Source organism: Desmodus rotundus, chromosome 10, assembly GCF_022682495.2.
Source record: "Desmodus rotundus isolate HL8 chromosome 10, HLdesRot8A.1, whole genome shotgun sequence".
NCBI lineage: Eukaryota > Metazoa > Chordata > Mammalia > Chiroptera > Phyllostomidae > Desmodus > Desmodus rotundus.
The window spans coordinates 32,824,242-32,849,454 of record NC_071396.1 but is presented as its reverse complement, the minus strand read 5'-3'; the positions used below and the strand labels follow the sequence as shown (position 1 = coordinate 32,849,454).

The 25,213-nt window shown below is 40.7% G+C and overlaps 1 protein-coding gene across 10 annotated transcripts in view; it reads right to left on the bottom strand.

Annotated features, from left to right (window-relative positions):
• The window catches only part of AKAP13 (A-kinase anchoring protein 13), a 230,064-nt gene extending 211,875 nt beyond the window's left edge, over positions 1 to 18,189 (bottom strand). For 9 of the 10 annotated variants that reach the window (XM_045196387.2, XM_024561921.3, XM_024561924.3 and 6 more), the window contains exon 1: positions 17,967 to 18,189. The gene's annotated coding sequence lies outside the window, so the exon portion shown is untranslated. Of the gene's footprint in view, positions 1 to 17,581; positions 17,764 to 17,966 lie in introns of those variants that run through there. The other variant, XM_045196388.2, reaches the window with a different exon arrangement.
• Between the last annotated feature and the right edge of the window lie 7,024 nt (positions 18,190 to 25,213).

The following is a 25,213-nucleotide window of genomic DNA, read 5'->3' as shown; positions in this document are numbered from 1 at the left end:
TAAGTCTCCATCCAAGGATGAATGAATAAACAAAATGTGTTGTATGAGGTCTGTCTGGAAAAACTCCAGCCATTGTTAATATAACGAGAACGGTTTGTGTAGAATCAATGTAACCTGGCAGCCGAGGAGAGGCGACTGGAATGCTCATGTGTGAACAAGGACAACTTCACTGTACTAGTCAGTGGGGGTAGTAGATGCCATTGAGTGAGCAGAGCAATGAATTTGCATCAAATTTTGTGTTAAGCTTGAACATTCCTCTGCAGAAACTATTCGGATAACTCAGAAGGCCACAGCTATGGGCAACTGGTGACTGGCAGCTTTATCACAACAGCATGCCCACTCATGCATCACATCTCTCGTGCAGAGTTTTTTGGTGAAACATCAAGTCACCAGGGGACTCAGCCCCCCTACAGCCCAGATTTGGCTTCTGGCTTTTCCCAAAACTAAAATCACCTTTGAAAGGGAAGAGATTTCATCAATGCAATTCAGGAAAATAGGATGGGGCAGCTGATGGCGACTGGGAGAATTGTGTGAGGTCCCAAGGTACTTACTTTGAAGGGGACTGAGGCATCATTGTCCTATGTACAATATTTCTTGTATCTTATATCTTCTTCAATAAATGTGTCTATTTTTCATATTACATGGCTGGATACCTTCTGGACAGGCCTTGCATGCACATAGTGTAATACTATGCATCTTAACAGGGAAGGATATTCTGATGCACTGATGAACCTTGAGGACATTATACTAAATGAAATAAGCCACTCTCAAAATACTGTATTACTGCACTTATACAAGGTGCCTAGAAGAGCCAGATTCTTAGAGAAAGAAAGTACTTATAGAATGGTGGTTGCCTGGGGCTGGGGCTGGGGGCAAATACTGTTTAATGGGTACAGAGCTTCAGTTCTGAGGCTGGATGATGGTGATGGCCACACAACAATAGGGAGTGTGCTTGATACCACTGACCTGTACACTTAAAAATGATTCAGGTGGTTGGTAAATTTCATTATGTGTATTTCACCAAAATACACATAATGAAGATTACTGAACTAAAAAATGAAGATTACTGGCATACAGTAAGCAGGTGATGTTTTCTGCATGACAAGATGAACTCTAGAACAGATTGTGGCCAAAAACAAGAAGCTGCTTCCCTTTCCTCACCTACAGCACAGTGAACTCCAGCTTCTTCCCAAGACCATCCCAGAGTTAAGTGCAACAATATATCTAAAACACTCCCAGGCAGACAGATGCTCAAAAAAAGTAGCAGGTAGTATAAATGTTTTGATAAGCAAGGAATATAATTTTCTTTACCTTTTTATTAGGAGACATAAAAAGCACTTTAATTTCTAATAGTTTAGCTGAGAAATGGCTCATAGGCAGTTGACATCAGGACACACCCAAGGAGTCAACCACCACAATCACCCATTGTACTGCACAGTCACTTTGCAACTGAGTCAGTACTTCCCTAACCCTGAGAGAATTATACCGGAAACAATGACAATGGGTGGGTATTCATTAACACCAAATCTTAGCATCAAAAGACAATTTCAAGATGTTTTGGTCTACATGTTTCCAAACTGATTTCTGGCCACGGGACTTGCGTCAAAGAAAATTACAGGAAACCCACAAAAGTAAAACAGAAAAAAGTGGAGCTTCTCTGTTGGGGACAAGTTGGTCTCTTCCTCATGCCCTCCCCAACCCCATTTTGCACCCTAATGTACTTCTAATGAACCCCAGGGCTTGAGAATACCTTTGCGGGGGGGGGGGGGGGGGGGGCTAAAGCAAAACAAATAAACAAAAGTAGATGCACTTTACTTTTAATGGAAGAATTTGGGGGTGAAGGGAGTCTGAGTGACTTGCCCAAGGTCATTAGTATCAAACTAAGTCTAGAACCCAAACCGACTGAATCCTAATCCCATGTCTGACCACCAACAACCAAGTCTCTCCTAGGCGACAAAATGCTTTTCATCAGAACTTACCCTTATCATCTTTAACATAGTCAGTGAGTTTCAACTCTCCAGTTTAATCTGGCATCCTCACTTTCTTATTATTCTCTTATTACTCTCACATTATTCATTCTCTTACTACTTTGCTCCCCATTAGTCTTGTCAAATGTGTCTCAGAACAACTGCAGGGAAACATTGGACTCCTAACACCGATTTTCCAAGCCTATGATGCTTGTGCCCAGATCCATAAGACCAGAAAGAGAGAGTAATGACACTCACAGAGAAAAGTTCTCTGAAATGTTAGATGCTGAAATACTATTTCTTGCCTGACCTGCTAAAAATGTTATTACTACATTTTCTGTATCTCCAAAAGGGCAGTTTCTCAAGAAAATATTGGGATAAAAATGAATAGCTTCTTTGGCAAGCAGATCATAGCTCAAGTTACCAGAGGGAAGAAAAAATGAGAAAGCAGGATGGCTCACTTCTGAAGTTCAAGTCCAAATAATGCGGCTGTAACAGAAAAAAAGTAAATAAAAGCGCTCACCTGACGACTGCCCTCCCCCCCCCACGCCCCCGCAAAAAATCAGAGGTCTCATTTCCAAAACAGAGGTCCTTTGGGCCATCCAGAGAGGATGTTCTCAAAAATCCACACAGAGTGTTCCTACCTCACCAAAGTAACACCCAGACAAATCAACGAAACCTGAACAGTTCAAGAATCAGGCACAGTGCATAAAAAACTGGGACATTCCAAGAGGATCACAAAGTCCTCTCGCAATTGAATAACTACCTACCTGGTCCAGGGCAACATTATTATAGTCGTCATAAATCATTTCTTCTACTACTAGTGATACAATTTATGTGCTAAACCAGCTCTTTCTCTAACCAGGAACAGGCTCAAGATCTGCAAGATAATACTCTTAACAATGCCCAGCAGAACAGAGACACTACAGTGTCTGACTTAAAATTTGCTATGCAACTGACTCTTCCTACCTACTGTACAGACAGTCTTGGCAAACACAGCCTGACTGAAAATCATTGCTATCACAGCTAATACCAATGACCTCATCCTGGTCTCACGGAAAAATGCTTGGCTGTATTAACACTGACAAGTCAAGAGTTCAGTCCAATGTTTAATTTGCTTGTTCTCTTGATTATTCAAACCATAATGTCAACACATGACTGTGATTTGGGGAACATATATGGATTATGCATGTTCATAACTAAATTAAATGTGGCATTAATTTTAAAAGCTTCTCATATGCACTTGGATGTGCAAGAGAATGGCCACAGATCATCTCTCATGGAGCACCCTGTGTAGAAGGAAACCTTCTCGCTATAAATCTCACCTCAAACACTTCCCTATTGCTGGAGTAAATGTGGACTGACAAGGAGTAGATCAAAAAAAATCTCTTTATTTGCAAGTTTCCTCCATGTGCCTTTTAACATTAAGAACGGGTCTTAGAATCTAAACTCTCAGTGGTTAAGAGTAGTGACTTTGGCCCTGGCTTGTGTGGCTCAGTGGATTGAGTGCCAGCCTGTGAACCAAAAGGCCACAGGTTCGACTCCCAGTCAGGGAACATGCCTGGGTTGTAGGATAGGTTCCCAGTTAGGGGCATTCAAGAGGCAACAGACTGATATATTTCTTACAAATGGATGTTTCTCTCCCTCTCCTTCTCCCTCCCCTCCCCTCTGTCTAAAAATCAATAAATAAAATATTTTTTAAAAAAGAGTAATGACTTCATTTCATGAGTTTCTTCATATTCTTTTAGAAATACAGAGTTCTTTCATTTGTAATTGGTGGCCAGTACTCCATCAACTCTACCAGTAATTCCAGTATGGCATTTAAAACTTCCTTTTAAATTTTTAAAAACTTCCTAAAGGTATGGAGAAATAGTAAATAGGCACTCATATTCCACCACTGGGAGAGTAAAGAATATAAGCTTTCTGTAGCAACTCGACAGTATCTATTAAAAGCTACTGAAAGGTACAGCCTTTACCCTAGCGATTCCATTTCTGTAAGAGGTAAACCAGGAAAAAAAGATTATGTATACAGTTGTTCATCACAGCAATGTTCATTACAACAAAAAGAAAAAAGGGAAAGAGGGAGGGAGGGTGGGAGGGAAAGAAAGAAAGTACAACCTAATATTCAAAAAGAGGAAAACTAGTGAAATGATTCCAAAACCATAAAATGAAATACTCTATAGCTATTAAAATAATTATGTAGGTTACATGATAGCATATAAATGGATAGTCATGAAATGTTTTATAATTTCAGACTCAAAATTATATAGAATATGATGGCATATATATATATTTTTATATATATATAAAATATACACACACCCCTCTAAAATTTTCATGTAGGGAAATAAAAATCCAAAATTGTACCCCCAAACGTTTAGGTAGTGTCATTTATTCTTATGTGCACTTTTTGGGGGTATATGGGTAATTACTGAATTTCTAGAGGGACTCACTGTACACTACTGCTAATAAAAATATGACCAAAAAAATGTCTTTCATGAAAACTACGTGATGACTTCTAGAATAAGAGATTATACAGTAGAAAGTTAACCATAAAAATAAATAAATCTACTGGCAAACTCAAAGTTACATGAAGTTCTGCCAAACAACTCACAATGGATGTCCCTTCACACAGTGATTTCTTTCAGCTGTTGCTAGAAATGTTCTTGATACATGAAAAAAAAAAAGAAAAAGAAAAAAGAGCTTGGGCCCCACAGTTAGACTCACGTTCAAATTGCAGTCCTGCCACATACTGTGGGACCTGAGTAAGTTAGCTAGCCTCCACGAGTCCCAGTCTCCTCATCCGTAAGGTAGGGATAGTAACAGACCCCACTTCTTAAGGAGTTTTGTGGGGATTAAAATGAAATTAAGTGCATAGAGAGCACATAGTACTAAGCTTAGCACACAGAAAGCAGTAATTTGATGGCAATTATTCCTATTATTATGGTCACTATCCTATTAATCAAAATCAAAATCCTCAGCGCTTCAAGGGCAGTGGCCATGTCTTACTTGTGTCCATCCCTGACACCCACCAGTGTGCAGGACACACAGCAGGCCTTCACTGCATGTTTGCTGGATGAAACCTAAAGTTAATTCATTCAGTTCCTTGCGCCTCAATTTCCTTTTCTGGCAAAATCATAAAAACACCTTGCAGAGGTGAAAATTGATCAATGTAAAACACAGAGTTCAACAAATGTCCCCAATAAATGACAGCTATTATATCCGTGAACTTGTCCCTGTAGATTTCAACAGGCATCAGCTCGGGGCTGAAGGGAGAGAACAGTGGTAACATTCCCTCCGAATTTCCTTTAGTCTTTGGGTCCTGAGGCTATCACTCAGATGAACCATTACTTTCGTTGGGACTCAGGACAGAACACTCTCCATTTACGGGCACACATCCTGGTGAGCTCACTATTAAAGTGGTACTCTTTAGACTGCCACAGGCACTTTTGGCAAAGCAGCCAAAATAGTACTTTACCACAGAGAGGGCGAAAAAAAGTGTGGTATTTCAGAGAATCCATGAGCTTAGGACCTGATATATACAAGCAGGGCCATGAAAAACAATGCGTCAATTGTTCTTGGGGCTTCCCATGAAGGCTTTTAAGATGATGATCTGAATTAGGAAGCAACACTTTTTATATACATTGCCAAATGAATTATTAAGGAAATGCAAAATTTATAAAGGTATTCAATTACCTGAAGGTATTTCCTTCACCAAAATCAAAATAAACGGGAATGCATTTGAAGAAGAAAAACAGATCCTCAGTGGGGAAAAAAGAAATCACTAAATTCTATCACTAAATTCAGTAGAAAAAAATCTACTGACATGAAACCAAACATAATGTTTCATAAATCTTAACATTCTTATAGTAGTATTTAAGAGAAAAAGTCATGTAAAAAAAACACAAAAAGCCTAAACTTACAGGAGAACTCAAAAATTGCAGAGATCAGTAATTTGTGCAGCTTTGTTTAATTTTCCATGTCTGATTTGACAGAAACCTCAAATTTCATATGAAAGTGCTTAATATGAGGTTTATGGTCCTATTCCTGTAATGATTCTGTTAAAAGAAAAAAAGACTACTCAGCACTCATTTGCTCCGAGTTACGGTTGTCTGATTCGTACACTGGAAACACAGCAGGCCATGACTTACAGACATTTCCTGGTTTACAGTATTTTATACTGGAGTAAAAATGCCATGTTAAAATCACTATCGAGAAGATAATAGTTGGTAGTGACTTTCAAGACAACCAGAGTAAATATAAATATAGTAAAGTGAAGTAGGAATAGCTCCAGCCAGATAGTTCAGTTAGTTGGAGTGTTGTCCCCAGCATGCCAAGATTGTAGGTTCAATCCCCAGTCAGGGCACTTAAAATGGGATTAAAAAAAAAGTGAAACGGGTAAATTTTATCACATATGAATTATATCTCAATAAAACTATTATTTTTAAAAAATGACTTGCAGAGAATGACAAAATCTTACTGATTCTCTACAATATGGGTAATGGGTACATAGGGATCAATTCTATTGCTATATTTTGAGCAAGTTTTAAATTATAAAACATTTTTTTTAATTAGACAAGCCACACCTTCATTCTCACGTTAATCACCTATACGCCGGTGATGAAGGTGCTGAACAGGTTAACATGTAAAGTGACAGGCACCTACATTACCAAGCACAAAAACCAGCAAGAGCTATAGAGATTTTACCACCAGACTCGGTCCACAGTGGTCAATCTTCCATTTAACATGGGAATCTCTTCCCCAAAAGGGATGATTTCAGTCACCAGAATCAAACTACAACTGATTCTAGAAGAAAAAAACTAAAATCTGTTTACTCTCAATAGGATTGACTTTAACAGTCTAATAATATGCATATACTATTAATTACACATAGTTTTGTCACAAGTTCATGCTGCCATACATCAATCCAAGTATTTCCCAAGTAGCAACTAACAACATACTATGCACAATGCCAGGCGCTGGGAACACAGCCACAAAAGCAGATCAAATCTGCCCTCCAGGAATTTATAAGGTAGGACAGCTTTTTTCAACCTTTTTCATCTCATGGCACACAAACTCGTAACTAAAATTCTGTGGCACACCAAAAACCATATTTTTGCCAATCTGACAAAACCATAGGTATAATTTAGATTCCTTCACACCAGATGGATTGTGTTGGCTGTTGTCGTTTTTTTTATTTGACAATCTAAGGGAAAGAGGTCAGTGCCCTGACTCAACAGTCAGGTATTGCATGTTTTAAACATTCTTGCGGCGCACGGGTTGGCAATCACTGATCCAGGAGAAAATGCAGACATACAGTATACCTTATCCCATCTAGTCCGTGAGCAAGGTGACAAATGAATCCCACTGAGTTAAGTGGATGGGAGGAAATGACAGTGGGGAAAGAAAATATGAAAAAATTAACGAGATGACTAAGAACAGTACGACCCAAGACACCTAACTTATATAGGAAAAACAATCTCTCATCCTAGTTGTTGGCATAATATCTCTAAAGAATCCACTTAAAGGAGATTAAGGAAAAACAAAACAAAACCCTCGTAAGTAGCTAGACAAGAGTATGGTCACTATGGTGATTCCAGAGGGAAATGGAGGTGGGGGAGAGGCAGGAGATGGTACAGGGGGGACAAATGGTGATGGAGGGAGATGTGGCCCAGGGTGGTGAGCACACAATACAATGTACAGGTAATGCTTTATAGAATGTACCCCTTAAATCTATATAATTTTATTAACCAATGTAACCACAATAAATTCAAGTTAAAAATACATTTATTCCTGTAGTTTATGATAACGGCCATAAACAACTGAGTGTTTTCAAAAGAAAACTTCTATCGTGTCTAATTTATATACATAATTTACCCTGGCAAAAAAAAAAGTCTTCTTTATCAAAAGTAAATAAATGTCCCCCATAGACAACCTTTAGCATAAAAGGGTGGTTTTAAACATTTCAGAAAGTCATTATCAATTATTCATAGTTCACATATAGCATTATTCAAGGTCAGCTGTAAAACAATCATTCAAGTTACCATAAATCTTGATAGAAAAGGATTAAAAGCTGAAAACTGGGTGTATTTAATATTACAAAAAGGTTCAAAAGCCATCTCATCACACTTTTAAGTTTTCAGATTTTCAAGAAGTGAAGGAAAGGGAAAAGGGGGGGAAAAAAAGACTTGATAAAGGGAAAAAAAGTTCAGGGCCATTCCTAGCTGGACCCATTAAAAGAGCAGATCCCCATTCATAATAAAGACTTAATTAAGTATACATGCCAAGGTCTGAGAATTCTTCTCCTTTCTGCCATCACTTACTAAGATTTCTCTGGAAGGTCAGTCAGACCAAGATTTATGAGCAGGTTCCTCTGAATGGCCGGGCTACACACAATGATAAAAAGGAACCTGCATGTCCTGTCTCTCGGGAAGTCACCCAGACTCAGTATTTATTAAATGGTTCTATTTACTGCTCTGTATTAGGAAAGAAAGATGTTTAAAGCATAGCAATGTGGTTGGCAACAATAGCAAGAAAATAAATCAATTATTCCAAAGCAGGAAGGAAGAAGTCCATGCAACTTTGAGGAATCCTCACTCATGTGAAAACTTCCTCTGTCCCATTTCATGTCCAAGATCATAGGTTTTATATCCTCCTGCAGCCACCCTTCTGGGATGCAATGAAAAGTGAATCATTAACACATTATTTCACAGAACAAAAGAACTCAAGGGCAGAGGAGAAGCAGTCACCTGCTCAAGGCCACACAGCTGAACTGGGACCAGTGTCACCTACCCAAATCCTTTTCCAGCTACACAACCTTGCCAAGTCAAAGCCATTTACTGAGGGTGAAGGGGAGAGGAGATGGCATCAGGTGAGAAGTGATGGTGAGGAAACTAGCAAAGTATTCAGTTACAGTTATTATCTCCTAAACCAGGAATGAAAAAGAAAAGAATGTTTTCCCAGAAATTAGCATGTGTAACAAACTCTGTTCATTTGCCAAGAGTCTGAGCCAATCACTTCCTGACCCTCCAAACCCCCACAGGAATTAATGAAGGACAATTCACACTGACGGGGCCTCAGAAAAGAAAGCTGCAGTACAGTCCACTGAATCGCCCAAGTCTTTCCCCAGTTACCCTGAACCCTATGTCTGTCTTTCAGTCCACGCGATTCCATCCCCTTAGCATTAAGCAAATGTACACACCCCGCCCCCTAAAAAACGCTCGATGTAATAAGCTAGGTTGGGCACAAAGCTGGAGACTGAAAAAAGATACTTAATATTGCATGGTGTGTATCTGCATTTTTCTCACTCCTTATCCCCCTAACACTTCAGTACTGCTAAAATGAACCTTAAAAAACTGGTTTTTCAACTTCCAAAATAGGTTAAACATGAACTAATTAACTGTTTGCAAAAACACTTTGAAGATGTGAAAGAGTGTGTCAATGTTAATTATTAATGTCGATCTACAAAGCTCCTCATGGGAAATACAATTCTATCCTGGCAAGTTTCTGCTACTTTCAAGGGACAAACAGAAAAGGCCTGCAGGTTTTTAAGAATTCTAGGAAAATTTTAAGGGCAAACCACAATGATTTTCTATTTACAACAATAAAAAGCTGGAGTTTTAAACTGGCTGTTCTGGATATAATTATATGGGGGGGGGGACGTGACTTAAGGCATATACAATAGAACTAGACTATGTTGAGAGTCACAAAGTCTTGGATGAAAATTACAGTTGACTGACCTGAGCGAAGCAAACTAAAATCTCTGAACCCCAGTTTTCTCATCAAAAATGGGGGGGATATTTTACAGGGTTATTGTAAGGAATTAAGGTAACGTAAATGAACACACAACATGCAGGTGGGCACCCAGCAAGAGTTTCTTCTTCCGCTTAGTGACTCTGCGTTTTAGAAAATACCTCTCAGGAAAGAGCCTGCCTCAAAAGGTCCATCAGGACTGGGAAAGCCTTTTAAATTCACACTATCCTGTGCTCTCAGCATACACACAGCACCATTTCGGCAGGAGGGCCCAGGCAAAAGCTTAGGTCATTCCTGTCCGCTGACCCATATACATCCTTAATCCTCAAACAGAGAGAGAATCTCGGCCAGGCCCCAAAGGCTTCATGTGACCAAATACACAGTGAGAACCCTACTTCTCCCCTTGTTGCCTCATTTTTTTCCTGCGTAACTCCTAAACTGCAAGCTCACATCCAGAGTTTCTGGGTGTTATTCTGAGCCCAGACACTCTGTGCACAAAGTATCCAAAGAGGTTAAAAAAACATTGTCTTCCAGCTTATAAAAGGTAACAAAGTATTTCCCCGCAATGCCACCATCTTCTCCAGATGGGGCCACTACTGCAAAACTCTGGACTAATCTCCCTGTTTCCACTCCTGCTCTCTATGCTCCCAGTGAAACTTTTAACACCTAAATCACTCCTTGCTCAAACCCTTCAGTGCTTCCCATCATACTTAACAACCTGTTGGACTGGCTTCTGCCTACACACACTACATTATCTCCTTCAGTTCTCCTTTCTCAACGCATCCCAGTCACACTAGCCTCCCCGTTCATACTCTCTCCTGAAGGCCTTTGGACTAGGTGTTCCTTCTCAGAACATCCAGGTATCTTCAAGTGGCTTGCCCCTCCACTTCCTTCAGATCTCTGCTCAATTCTATCTCCTCCGAAATGCTTTGTCTGAACCCCTCCCCAATTCCTGCTAATAAATACTCTTCTTATTCTTCCTCAAATTATCACCACCAGACATCACAGAAACTCTTTGTTCAATTGTTTATTTTCTGCTTCCCTGGCTGGAATGGCAGTTCTTTGATGGCAGCAAGGACCTCTTATTTGTCACTGAATGAATCCCCAGCATCTAGGACAGTACCCAATGTACAAAGGGCACCCAAATATGTATTGACTAAAGTTACAAGCAACCCTACATATAACAAATGTCATATGTCCATTTTACAAAAGAGAAAACTGAACTTCAGAGGCAAAGAACTTATCAAAAGCCACAGAGCAAAATGTCACCAAATGCATCTGAAAAAGCCAATACTCTGCCCAATCACATTTTGTGCCTTAAAATGGAATTATACATATGTGCTAAGAAATAAAAATCTAAAAAAAAAATCATTTCTATATGAAAATATTAGACCACAGTGATCTTTCTTTCTGTTCACCATCAGACCATTTCGTATCTTTGATTAATCATATGTATGTACTATGTATGTATCTCTCCAACTGGAAGTAGCTACCTTTTTGGTAATCCCCAGAGAATAAGGGGCTGAGCTACAGACAGCAGACATTTAACAAATGTTACTTTGATGTTTATCCCCCAAAGATTTAATGAATCCTGTAACAAGACATTCAGCACTGCCAGTAAAGTATGCTTTATTGGGACTTCAGTTTCCAACCACACCCCTCCCTGCAACAACTAGGGAAATGGATAAAATATATGAGGCAACATCTTGTAGACACTAGGCAACCAGCAGAACAGGACCGCAAACCCGAATAGAGGGGAACAGATGAGAGGAGCCCCACGACTACACCAGCTTTCTCAGCCTGGAGGCACATACGGGACCTCTGTACAATGAGGATTCCATGAGCACAGGGCAGTGTAGTAGAATTGAGAATCAGACGTAAGAGTTTGGGAAGGCAGAGGAATCTAAAAACTGCAGGGTACCAGCAAGTAGAGAGCTGCATGAAGGAGCTCCAGAAATCAGCACAGAGGCCTCCTTGAGTCAGTGACTAGGAAGTCATGCACACATACTGTAAAAAATCTCTGAGGGCAGGCAAAGAATGACCCAAGAACTGTAAGCTAAACAATCTCAGAGCTCCCATGGGGCTGGGGGACATTCATATTCTGACCAGTCAGAGCAGAGAACATCCAGTTCTTCAATGAAACTAAGGAGGCTTTCATGCCCTTAGTAATGGGGTGAAACAAACTTAGACTACAAGCTACTCTAGGCCAATCTGGAAAAGTTTAAAACTAAGCCTCAGACCCTGTATGAAATAAACAGCCATATGTGGCTTAAAAAAAAATTTTTTTAAATAAGCCTCAGAAGTATCAAGTGAAAAACCTGTCAATACAAAATCCAATACTCTTTAAAGCAATGGTTGTAGTTCATATCAGGGATGATTTTGCTCCCCCCTCCCTCCTCCAGGATATCTAGCATTATCTGTCGTCATTTTGGGTTGTCACAACCTCGGGTGGTACTACTGGCATCTACTGGGTAGAGGGATGCTGCTACACATCCTACAGTACAGAGGACAGCACCCCACAACAGAGAATGATCTGGCCCAAAACGTCAGTAAGACCAAAGTTGAGAAACCCTGCTTTAAAAGAATGCAAAATCTCACAATGAACTTAAAAGTCATCATTTCCAGAATCCAACGAGAAATCACCAGACACGCAAAGAAGAAAGAAAATGTAACCCATAATGAGAGAAAAATCATCCATGAAATAGAAATAATGGGGTTAACCGACAAGGACTTTAACAAATCTGATGAGTATTATACATATCATCGAATTGTTTTTTAAATGAACCTCCATAGGAGACAAATGGAAAAAATAAAAAAGATTCAGTAGCAAATTAAATCCAACAACATATAAAGACTCTATCATGGCCAACTGAGGATGATCACAAGAAAGCCAGGCTACTTCAGCATCCAAAACTTAGTGTAACTCACCATGTCAACAGAGTAAAAAAGAAAAAAAACGCACGATCATCTCAATAGATGTAGAAAAGCCATGGCAACACTGAATAACCATTCATGATGAAAACTCTCAACGAACTAGAAATAGAACAGAACTTCCTCAAATTAATAAAGGACGTCTACAAATACAAGCAAACAAACTATAAATAACATCGTATTATTGGTGAAACACTGAAATGTTTTCCCCTTAATCAGGAAAGGCTGTCCTCCCTCAAAACTCCTATTCAACATCATAAGGAAGGGCCTAGCCAGTTCAATAAAGGGGGGGGAAAAAAGAAAGAAAAGGCATAGAGGCTGCAAAGGAAGAAATCAAACCGCCTGAATTTGTCAAAGACATTATTATCTATGTACAAATTCCCAAAGAATCTATGAAAAGGCTTTTAGAACTGTTGGAAAAGTGAGTTTAGCAAGGCTTTAAGACACAAGGTCGGCACATAAAATTCAATCTTATTTGTATGTACTAGCAATGAACAATCAGGAAACTGAAATTTCAAAAGAGTCACAACTACACTATCTTCTTTCGTACTCTTCTGAAATATTCTGACATGCTTTGCTCACTGTTTATTGCGGTCTCTTTCGCCTGACTTCAAGCACTGTCGTCCAATGTCAGTTCCTGAGATTTCCCAGTAACTTGGGTCTATCAGCAAGCACTGTGAACTGAAACTTCTTCACAGTTTCTAAAAAACACTTCATGACAAAATATGTTGTAAAAGGAAATATGAAAGGAGCCAAAAGTAAAAAGCATCAATTTAGCCAAGCAAGAAGGATAGCCATAGAAATTGTATAATCTTTTAATTACTTTTTTAATAAGGAAAACCCAATAAAATTAGCTGATTTTTTTTCCCATTTAGACTAGGATTTGAATTTTATCCAAACCAGTATCCAACCAATAAAATTACAGAACAACATACTATTTGTATAGTGATTTATCCCATGTGTATAATTGATTTATGCAACAGCAGCACATAGCAGACAAGATTAATATTAAATTCACTTTATTTTATAACTAAGGATAGTAAGTCTGAGTAAGATGAAGTGGCTTGTTCAAGGACACATGGCCAGCAAAGTTTGGACCTGAAGTTGGATGTGCGGCTCCATATCATGTGTTTTCAGTAACCACCACCATCAAGAATCACCTGGGGTCCTGTGCAATGCTTCACATAACTTCTAGGTGTTCTTCCCTAACTTGACATCTTTAGTTGTCTGAAAGACAAATTACAGTGTGACATACTTTTTTAATTCCTAACTGTTCAGGAATAACTGGCCATTGGGGTGGTAGAGGCTATCGACAAATATGGACATATGATATAATCAGAAGTCAAAACTGAGAAGGGCTGATTTCTAATAGAAGAGCGTATAGAGTAAAATAAATCGTAAATCCTTGACACCTTTTCCTTCACCAACCCCCCCAAACCCACATCACACAAACACACCGACATCCACCTTCCCCATCAGCTTCTCCTTACTATGTCCAATCAATCTGGACTACGAGGCCATAAATGAGAGGACATAGGAATGAAACAAACTTTCTTCCACTAACAGCTTCCTCATCTCTGCATGCACAGTGTTGAGGCAGCCTGACAGTGAGTGACTAAGGAGTGCTGCCTCCAAAGGGAGGCCTGTCCCCATCAGTGATAACCAAGTCTGCTCAGGTGCGCTTAAATGTTAACTTTCAAAAAGGGGACTATCAAAAATCCAAGTCTGTTCATCCAGCTTTGTCAAGAATGTTTTCTCCTGAATCTGTGAGTGTGATCAAATATAATTTTGAAAAGCTTATTATAATCCTTCATAGTTAAAATTCTTATTTTATAAAATAACTAATGGACAACCTTAAGTTTAAAAAAAATCCTTATTTATAAGATACAAAATAAAACATAAAATCCTTATTTTATAAGAAAACTAATGGGCCCTGGCTAATGTAGCTCAGTGGATTGAGCGCAGGCTGAGAACCAAAGGATCGCCAGTTCGATTCCCAGTCAGGGCACATGCCTGGGTTGTGGGCCAGGTCCCCAATGGGGGTGCACGAGAGGCAACCACACATTGATGTTTCTCTCCCTCTCTTTCTCCTTCCCTTCCCCTCTTTCTAAAAATAATTAAATAAAATCTTTAAAAAAAAAAAAGAAAGAAAACTAATGGAAAGATGAGATTCAATATACAAAAATATCCACTGCAGGTTAGTATTTCTGGAATGTATAGCTTCCATTTGGTTTTCTGAATATTCTAAACTGAGCTCGTGTGACTCATTCAAATCGCTGCTTCCTTCCGTAAAAGGTGGCACCTTCAAAAAATGTTATCTTGAAGGGGAAGTAAGTGATTTGTTCATGTCTCTGAACTGTACTGACAACACTACATTAACCCTCAGTCCAGTTTTAACCCTCAGTCTAGTTCTATCTTAAGCAAGTTTGAGAAATGCAGTCATAATCCATATCTATTACTTTTCAAGACTACGGTAAAATAAGAAGAAAAGCTGGCACTGTCTAAATAACTGAGATATCCTATTACAAACGTTGGAAAAAATCCATTTCCTAAATACTATAATGCACAGAGTTCTACCCAACCAAGCCAGTCTGCAAGTCCCACTCAAAGACTAACAGGTGATTGAGAAAACAAAAGTTGTTTCTATTAACACTGAGTCCAAGTAACACCTTTAAAAAACTGCATTTAATTAAGACTCAATTCTCAGGATTCCTTATTTGTGAAATAGCTAAACTCCTACACTCAAAGCATCAGACTTTTAAAAATGCATTTTAAGTCATATAAAATGTATCAAAATTATCATTACAGCGACCAGGTAATGGACACCTACTTAATGTTAGGCACACATATCCATTTATTCCTAAAAGCAATGTAAAGTAGCTACTACACCTCCCATGACAGAAAAGCCAAGCTCTGAGAAGTTAAATGACCTGCTCAAGGCTACACTAGTCAGTGGAAGTATGGGGATTTGAGCTCAAATTTACCTACCTTCAAAGAAGGTCTGTTCTTCTAAACTGTGAGGAACACATAGTACACAAATAAAGTTCTCCAGCAGTCTTAATCATTTCACCAAAGTTTCTAAATAAGAACCACCTTTTGAAATCCATAATTCACTATCTAAAGCTCCCAGCTCTTCAAGAATTAACAGAGTAAAAAGAAAAGTTAGAAACCTTTTTAAAGTAAATTCCACCAGAGACCGGCAAGTGAACTGTCATTTTGGAGAAGTCCCCAGAGTTAGTGGTTCTATGTGCACTACCACTAGCAAGCACAAAGCACTTCACCCAATTCAAACACATCCTGAACACCTGTACTGTGCTAAGATTCCTTCCTGGCAAAGAGGGTACAAAGTTAGATAGTAAGGCCCATCATAAGCCTCATGGAATCAGACTAGAGCAGTTCACTTCTACTACATATATCGTTACCATTAGTTAAGGCAAATAAATGAAGTGTGAGAAACCCTAAAAACAAAGGTAAGTACAGCATGCTACCACAGTTCAGAGAAGGAAAGCAACTGGCCTACTTGTCACATTATGTTGTACTAGTGCGTGTTTACATTTTGTCCTTCCCTGACAGCGCCTTCCAACCCTGTCAACCTCATGCCCCACAATTCCCCTGCACAAGGCACACACAACCAAACAGGAAAGCCTTAAAAGCAGGGATCGTGACTCCTACAAGTGACCTTGTTGCTCCAGTTCACAAGTACAATGCTTATTATTTGTTGATATATGCATTATACTTGATACAAGCATTATGGGAAAAGGTACAATGCTTATGCCATAAGGACATAATTTTTCTTTGGCTTTGTCAGGTGAAGAAAGTTGGCTTTCTAAAAGCAAAATGAGGCCAACCCACCAGAAAAACCCAGAACATTTCCCTACATTACTCATTTAACATGAGAAATAAATCAAAAGTAAACCAACTCTCTCTCTCTCTCTCTTTAATTTAGTAGATGGCAAAAGGATGTAACAACTGATACTAACAATCCCGGTCATTTTGTTCCACTACGAATTTGATGGACATTTAAGCCAGTTCCAGTTGGAGATTTAAACAGAATTATTCTCACATGATAAGCTACATAAACCAAATTCAGCAGAATCATGCACTCAAAACTTAACAACAAGGCTTGTACTTAATGCCGTCTGCAAATCCCAAAGAGACCAGGAAGGACTACAAGAAGTGTTAACAGTGATTTATCTCAGCTGATCCTAACTCCTTCACAAACTCGAAAAGAAAATCGTCGCTCAAAAACAGTATTTGTCCTTATCTGGGCAACCCAATGCTTTAGAAAAACAGAGTAAGTTGCTTCTTCTGAAAATAAATGGGCAGGGGGAATTTTTTAAAAAGGGGTACATTGCTTTTTCTTTTAGTTCTATATGTCTGGGGCAATAGGTTCTCAAAATAACTTCACTGAATGCAAAAGCTGAGAATGAACACCAGAAATACAATCCAACTCGCACCGTGAATCCTAAATTCACAGTAAGGTAAATGTGATGGAACCATTTTGCGCTAAGAACTATTTCCAAAAATCAAAAATTAAAAAAAAAAACCAAAACTATCGTTTCTTCTGATGAAAAAACATTTTGGTTTTCCCCATATTGTTTTTAAGCTCTTCACATACTCGCTGACTTTGAAAAAGAAGTGTCCGTAAGCCATACCGACAAAAAATAAGTTTTGGGTGGTCTCAAAATAAGGCTGCACTGTAAGTCGGTATACAGTGGAACCCGCTGCACGGCCCCGGGGCGGGGGGGGGGGGTCCTCTCGGCCGCACGTCTCCGACCCGCAAGGATCCCCGGCCGCGCCCCCGAGAGCGGGCTCCAAAAGCGACCTCCGAAGGCGGGCGCCGCCCGGCGGGTTTACCGTCCGCCCCAGAGAGCTGCTTCTTCGCGTCCCTAGCACTTGTAAGCGGACTCGGTCGAACGAGAGGGACTTACGGGGCAGCCGACGCTCCCTGACCCCTGTGAAGCCGCGGGGAAAACGTAGGGTTAGGGGTCCAGATCTGGAAGGATGTGTGGAACGCCCCCGAAGTTGGGCTGCCGGCCCGCAACGCGCGCTGTGGCCAAGAGGCAGACAATGCGGGAGGTGGGACGCGGCGGGAGGAGGGGGCCGCAGAGCCGGGGGGTGGGGCGGAGGCGCTCCGCCACCGCCCATTCATCCCCGCCCGCCCGCTCCAGCGCCCCCTCCCCGCCCCCGCGGTCCCTTTTCCCCTCCCCCGCCCCGAGCAGCGGTTGCAGGGGAGGGGCTGGCGCTCCCCCCCCCACGACCCCTCCTCAAATCACAAAACTTCCCCCAACTCCGCCAACTAAGTTGCACTCTCACCGTGCGGCGCCCGGGGATCCCCCACGGGCCGATTCGGAGCAGCTCCGCACCTTCGCCGCAGAGGAAGACAATAGGCGGCCGCTCACCCGGCGGCGACTGCTCGAGACTGCGGCGGCGGAGGCAAGAAGCAAGAACGGCGGTCTCCGCGGAGCCCAGGAGCTCGTCCGCAGCTGCTGCTGAAGCTCCGCGCTCCCCCTGCACACAACCAGAGTCCGCCCGCGCATGCGCCACCAGCCGCTCGGGGATGGGCGGGCTCCGAGGGAGGGCAGGAACGCCGTCGAGCCCTCCCGCGAGTAAGCGCGAGCCAAGGATTTAGAGCTGGGATTGCACAGCAGAGCTGCCCGTCAAGCTCCATGAGACCAATAGAGAGGCACCTGGGCGGTGCACTCAGGTTGCTACGGAAAGCTGAGGTTACTCACCGCTGCTGTGCAGCTTCGAGGCGATCGCAAAGTGATCGAAATGGGGTGGTTGGCTGGGGCTGTCCTGGAAAATGCCCACCCACCCTCCCGTCTCCGCCCTCCGGAAACCGCCTGTGTGCTGGTACTTACGTGCACTCTCCACACACACTGAAATGATTTACTCTTCTGTTTCACTCCACTTGACATCAGAAGGTGAGGTTTAGCGTGCTCTGTGTCCAATGCCTAGAAGAGCCATTGCTGGGTATTCAACAAGTGTTTTACATAGATGGATGGATGGATGGGTAGATGGTTGGTTGGTTGGATGGATGGATCACATCGGTTGTGGTAATAACCGCATCGGGGTTGTGACAATGTACACCAAGAACTTCAGGCTACTCCATCACCACAAAATCACACAGTCTTCGAGTTGCAAAGGACCTCAGAAATCTGATGGCATTTGAGAAACAAAATGTGGTTTGTTGGTACAAGAAGAAACTAATTCGTCAAATAGAAAGTTATTTTTTAAAAGAGTCTACTTAAAGACAAATATTATGGAAAAGTGGAAACACGCAGCTCAAGAACGTGCGAACTGATCGTTATTGAAGTATGTATTTAGTAGTACTGAAGTGTTTATGGGGGAGAAGGGTTATTGACAGGAAAGCAACAGGGTAAGGTGCTAGAAGGGTTCTGTATTTCAATCTGAATGATGGATAACAAAAATATACACATGTGAAAAATCATCCAGCTGTACACCTAAGATTGGTGTACTTTACACGTACTTATACATGTATTTTTATTTCAGTTTTTCAAAAATACTGGGTAGGGTATGGCCAAAACAATGCAAAGATGCAGATGACTGCCATTTGGGAAACCCTGATCCAGGCAGGCACCCTACCAGTGACTGAATACTTAAGAAAGGGGTATTGTGAACACGCACTGTGTATGCCAGGCACTTCCATTTTTAAGTAGCTCTAAACCTCAGAAATGATACTACCCTTGAACTGAAACTTGCTTCCCGGAAAGTGGACTTGATTCCTACATAGATTTTATTAGTTCACCCTCACAGAATGAAAAACCAATACCAAACATCTCCAGTCCTTCATGTGAAATTTTCCCAACCACCTCACCCTCCTCCACACTCACTCTAACCTGTCCTTGTCAATATTTACAAGGTGACACAAATAGAGAGGACTCCTAGACTCCTAGATCCTCAACTCTGCCAAAAAGGAGCTTCTCAAAGAACCTCAGTCTCCTGTAAAATAAGAGAGCTCACCTAGGAAATGGCTTGGACCCAAACTTGTGATAATACTGTGGCCTTAAGAGTCTGACTGGTCTGTTACAGTGCCATTCCCTGGTTCCTGCCTCATCAGAATGTACACCTTTCCAGTGGGGTGCAGAAATAGTCAAGAGTCCAGCACTTCTCAGGGTGCACTGTGCCCACAAATCACCTGAGAGATTCTCTTAAATGTAATTCTGACTCAGTAGGTCTGGGGTGGAATCTGGGAGTCTCCATTTCTATCACGCTCCCAGCTGATAGTGCTACTGCTGGTCTGGGACCACACCTCCAGGAGCAGCTGAGACAGCTGAGCCCTCCTCTTCTTTGGGAAAGTCCTGTCTGCATGACTGGCACTTTCTCATCATTCAGGCATCAGCTCTGATGTCCCTTTTCAGAAAAGACATCCCCAGCCAGCCTTGCTAAAATGACCCACTCTCATTCAGTCCCTCTCATTCACGTTTTTCTTTTTTTTTTTTTCATAGTATTTATCCCAATCTGAAAGTATCTTATTTATTTTGTGTTTATTGACTATCTCCCCCTCTATAATGTAAGCTCCCTGAAGTCTGTTTTGTTTACAGACTTTCTCTCTCTCTCTCTCTCTCTCTCTCTCTGTAGCTACAGTAGTGCCTGTAGGAACAGTAGGATCTCAATTACGTTTTGCACGAATGAATTTGTACAGAAAGAGCTACTATGAGATGCTCTCAAAATGAGGGTCCCTGACATTAAAGATTTGTTCTTCCAAAGTACACCAAATATCTCTACCCAGTGTGCCCCATTTCACCACAAAGAGATGTGGGGTTTAGTAAATTTCTCACTTTTAGTAAGTTTACAAGTCAGGAAAGATGCCAGGACCTCAAAAAACAGATTTTGTATCTCTGAATATCTCTCTAGTTGACTTATATCTCTCTAATTGATATACATAGGTTATAACACCTAAAAATATTACAAGGATAAACCCCATTTTACAGAGAGTGCCTGGAAATGCCAAAAGGAAGGAAAAACAAAATCAATACAGTTGTGAAAACACAAATTTCTCTGGAGACCCATGGTCCCCAAACTGTCCACTTTTGTAAAAGAAGAAGCATCAGAACAAACTTATCCCGAGGCTCTTCTTTCACAACAGTGACAGTGCTATTATTGCTTTTGTGGGACAAACAGTACCCAGATGTTACTTTGAGGGAACTTCCACTTTTAGCCACTGAGACCTCAATTCCCATTGCATAGCTTCAGCACGTGATCACACCTGAGGCAATCAATTCATCTTATCTACAGGCAACAAAGATTAGTTGATTAGTTGGGCGTAAGATCCCAAACAGGCCAGTCAGGGTTAACAGAAGTAAATTCTACTCTCTGAACTCTCAAAGTAGGTGACTTATTTTTAACTGGAACATGCAAGGATAAGTTTCTCAGCCCTCCTTTTTTTTTTTTTTTTTTTTTTTAGATTGTATTTATTTGTTTTTAGAGAGAGGGGAAGGAAGGGAAAAAGAGAGGGAGATAGCAATGTGTGGTTGCCTCCTGTGCGCCCCCTACTTGGTACCTGGCCCAAAACCCAGGCATGTGTTCTGACTGGGAATCAAACCTGTGACTCTTTAGTTCTCAGGCCAGCACTCAATCCACTGCTCCACACCAGCCAGGCCTCAGCCATCCTGTTACCATGAAGAAAGAATCTCTTCAAATGGAGCCAGCACAATGGAAAGGTTGAGAGATAAAGAAAAACAATGTTTCGGTGACACCTACTGAACCACTGAATCCAGCAATACCTGAAGCTTCAACAACACATAGACTTTTCAATCCTGTAAGCCAAAAAAGCCAGAGTGGAAGTGTCTGTCACTTTCATCTACAAGAGTTCTAACTGATACACGATCCATGAGCTGATGATTCCTGCTCAGGCCCCTGACCAGCTTCTCAATTCAATTAATAAATATCTTTTGAGAGTTTACTGTGTCCCAGGCCTTAGGGTTGGTCCTGGCATTAGAGACAAAGGGCAAGGTTCCTGCCTTTAAGGAACTCACAGTCACCTGAGGGGAACAGTCAGGGGAACCAGCAAGGCATCAGAAAGGTAAGTGCCCCTCACAGTGGGAAAGGTAGGGGGTTAGGGGCACAAAGAGGAGGATACATATTCAGAGGATCAAAGTTCAAGGAGAGCATCTGAGAGGACATGACAGATAAAGTAGGTCTTGGAAGACAACCTGGTAAAGAACAGTGGGGGAGTGTAGAATCCTTGGGCATATGTATGCACAAGTAGCAGAGGACCTTTCCAGAAAAAGGAAGAGCAAATGCAAACGTATAGACTATGTTGGAAACGCAACACACACACAAGAAACTGGAGAAAAACAGGTAGCAGGTGAAACTGAAGGAAGGAGGGCAAAGCCAGGTACACTGCCTTGCTAAGGAGTACAGTGTTCTTTCCAAAAGGCCAGGAGAAACCCTCAAAAGATGTAAGCAGTCTGCTGAGAACAGATTTTCATCTTAGATCACCCTAGCATCATGCACTTAGCCTGGATGTAAGTGGGGGATGAGGATGAGGGTGGGGGACAGAGGAATCTCTAAGAGATACCTGGCTCCAGGTAGGAGGTTTTGCAGTCCAGAGTGAAGTTTTCACTTCTTGAGTGGCAGAGGGAAACTTTCTCCCTTCCTCAGTGTCAAGCCCAGTGCTGTCCAATAGAAATATATGGTGAATTACATATGTGATTTAAATTTTTCTAGTAGCCACATTTAAAAAGTAAAAAAAAAAAAAGGTAAAAAGAATTTTAAGGATATTTTATTTCACAAAATATACATGAAAAATTATCTTTTTAACGTGTAATCCATATAAAATACATTGAGATATTTTACATTCTTTGTATCATACTAGTCTTCAAAATAACCCAGTGGGTATTTGACACCAACAGCACATCTCGATTCAGAATTGCCATATTCCAAATGCTCAAAAGCCACATGTGGCTGGTGGCTGCCATACAGGTCAGCACATCTGGTCAATTGATTCTGACAGTCTCTATCTGGGAGTTGGTTTCAAAACACAGCATGTGCCTGGGACCATAATTTCCACACTAGGCCTCCTTTACTTGCATAACTCATTTCTTACAACCCTAGACTGGTGCTGTTTATCCCACTTTTAAAAGACATTCATTAAGTAATCTGCTCCAAATCACATAGCTGCCTGATTGGCACAGCTTATCTCCCAAGGGTTGAAAACTAAGAGAAAGACACTAAATCCATTTAGAATAAATAGCACACTGGCTAGGTCTTCCCTCATGGGGGCCCTCCATCGGCATTCAAAATTGTGAGTGCTCAGCCTGTCCACAGTAGGTGCTCACTAAAGAGCTAATCCAATCCCTGGTTTAGAATGTATTCCTGTAATACATTTCAGAAATTCTGCAGCATAAACTAAACAATGTGGCAGAAAAGAACTAGAAATTATAGGCTGGGTTACAGATAAATGCATAGTAAATGGCATTTATTATCATGATTATTACCAGATCAGACAATATTAACATTTTTAGGGACTTTGATGTATATTCATTTCAAACAGTCATCCAGAAAGGTTATGCTGGTTTATGTCCTTGCTGTTAGGGTGTCAGAGTACCTAACCTCTCTGATTTAAGTTCTTCTGGTACTAGACAGAAAGGCCAGAGCTCTAAAGCAGCCAGGGCTGGGTTTGGATCCTGGATGCGCAAGTTCATTGTTTGTAAAGCGATCACTCCCATCTAATAGCCACGCAATGACAAATACATGAAACAACATGTGCACAACCCTTATCATATTGCCTGGCACGATGCAAGTGCTCTGCCCACTTTAACTTTCTCCTCCACTTCCCCCTTTACAGACAATAAGAAAAATACAGTCCAGGCATAGATTGGATAATACAGAAAAAGTGCTATTAGAGAAATGTCAGAAAACATGGACTCCACCACAACTGTAATAGAGAATTTCCAACAAAAAGTGCAGATTGTCATGTACTGACTCCCCCAATAGATATGGCAGCCACCTAGTCTCCTGCTCTCAAGGGATTCCCTAGCCTTTAATTAATATATGCCAGATGTACCACTTGGTGATGGAACAATTTATTTAATTTCCGAAACCTTTGCTTTTCTCTGTGATGGCCTTTTCCAGTAATAGGTTTGCTTTAAGTCTGCTCATGGGATCAAATTAAGCTTCTAAAGTCATTATATTTCCGATGGTAGAAGAGTTAGGGGCTGTGGGGTTGATGAAAGGAAGGGAATCACCAAAGCCTCAGGGTTAAGGAAACACCCTGACCTCAAAAATAAGTTATTGCCATATTTCTCCATTGGCAGCAGAGGGAATTCAATTTTAGGATGTAGAAGAATCCGGAGATTTCCTCCCAATAACTGCAAAAGAAAACCAGAGTCACTTTTGGGGGTAACATTATTTTTTGATTTGGTCAGATTGGGCTCGGTGTTTACTTTAAGTGGAGGTTCCAATGGAGAAGATGGGGGCTGTTACTCTGATTCCGGAGAGATTTATGGGCTGGCGCAAGGACTGCACATTTCATCTGATTGCTTTTCTCTTTATGCCCAGCCTTTTCCAGTTTACTCAGCTGTTCTCATAATTATCCCCAATTATTTATAATGGTAGGTTTCTGAAGCTAGAGTTAGAGAAACACCATGTTTTTTGAACCCTAAACCCTTTTTAATGGAAATGGACTCCAACAACTCATGTGAGCCCTAAACTCAGGTTTTCTTGGGCAGATTTTGAAAAATTTTTGTTTTCATCTCTAATACAATATTTTATCCCAAAATTATATGGAGCTTGCAATATTAAAGGACAGAAGTCCTTATATGCACATAACTGTTACCAATAACTACAGTTTCAGTACAGCTTAAATTAGCTTTTCTTTCTTTTTTCTTTTTTTAATCAATGGAACGAACATAGCACTTGCTTTTTTTTTTTTTTTTTTTTTTTTGGTTTTACAATATATAAACTCCCAGATACCTAAGTACCTCAGGAAAGAGCTGGTTAATTAGAATATAATTGAGTCAGAATCTTATTTTTTCCTACTTTTTATTATCCAATGTACAGTTCATAAGCAAATGTGGCCATGTGTCCCAATAAGGATCTTTAGGGCTATACTCGTTTTTCTCCTAGAGGATCTTATCAAGGCCCATGCATGGTATTTATTAATAATGTTTCCTTAGGCTCCTTCATTTTAGAAAGGAGTCATTTTTCCTTATCCTTTTTCCTTTTCTTTTGCTTTTGGTCTTCCATGACATTGACTTAGTCTAGGCCAATTATCTTGTGATTTGTTGTATTGTAAAACCTGGATTTGTCTGATTGGTCCACCACTGGTAGAATCAGGTTAATTTTTTTTTGTAATAATACTATGTAGGTGACATCATAGCCTTTACATCACATCATAACACAAGGGTTTGTTTGGCTCTTATTAAACTAGTTTCTTTTAAGGTGTTTTCCTTGATACAATAGTTTCTGGAGGTATTCTTTAGAAAAGCATTATCTATTTAAAGGAATATAAAAAATGCTTTTATTCTATATTCCTCCCCTCACTGTGCATAGTATCATCACATATTAATGCTCTGAGAAGTACTACATTAAAA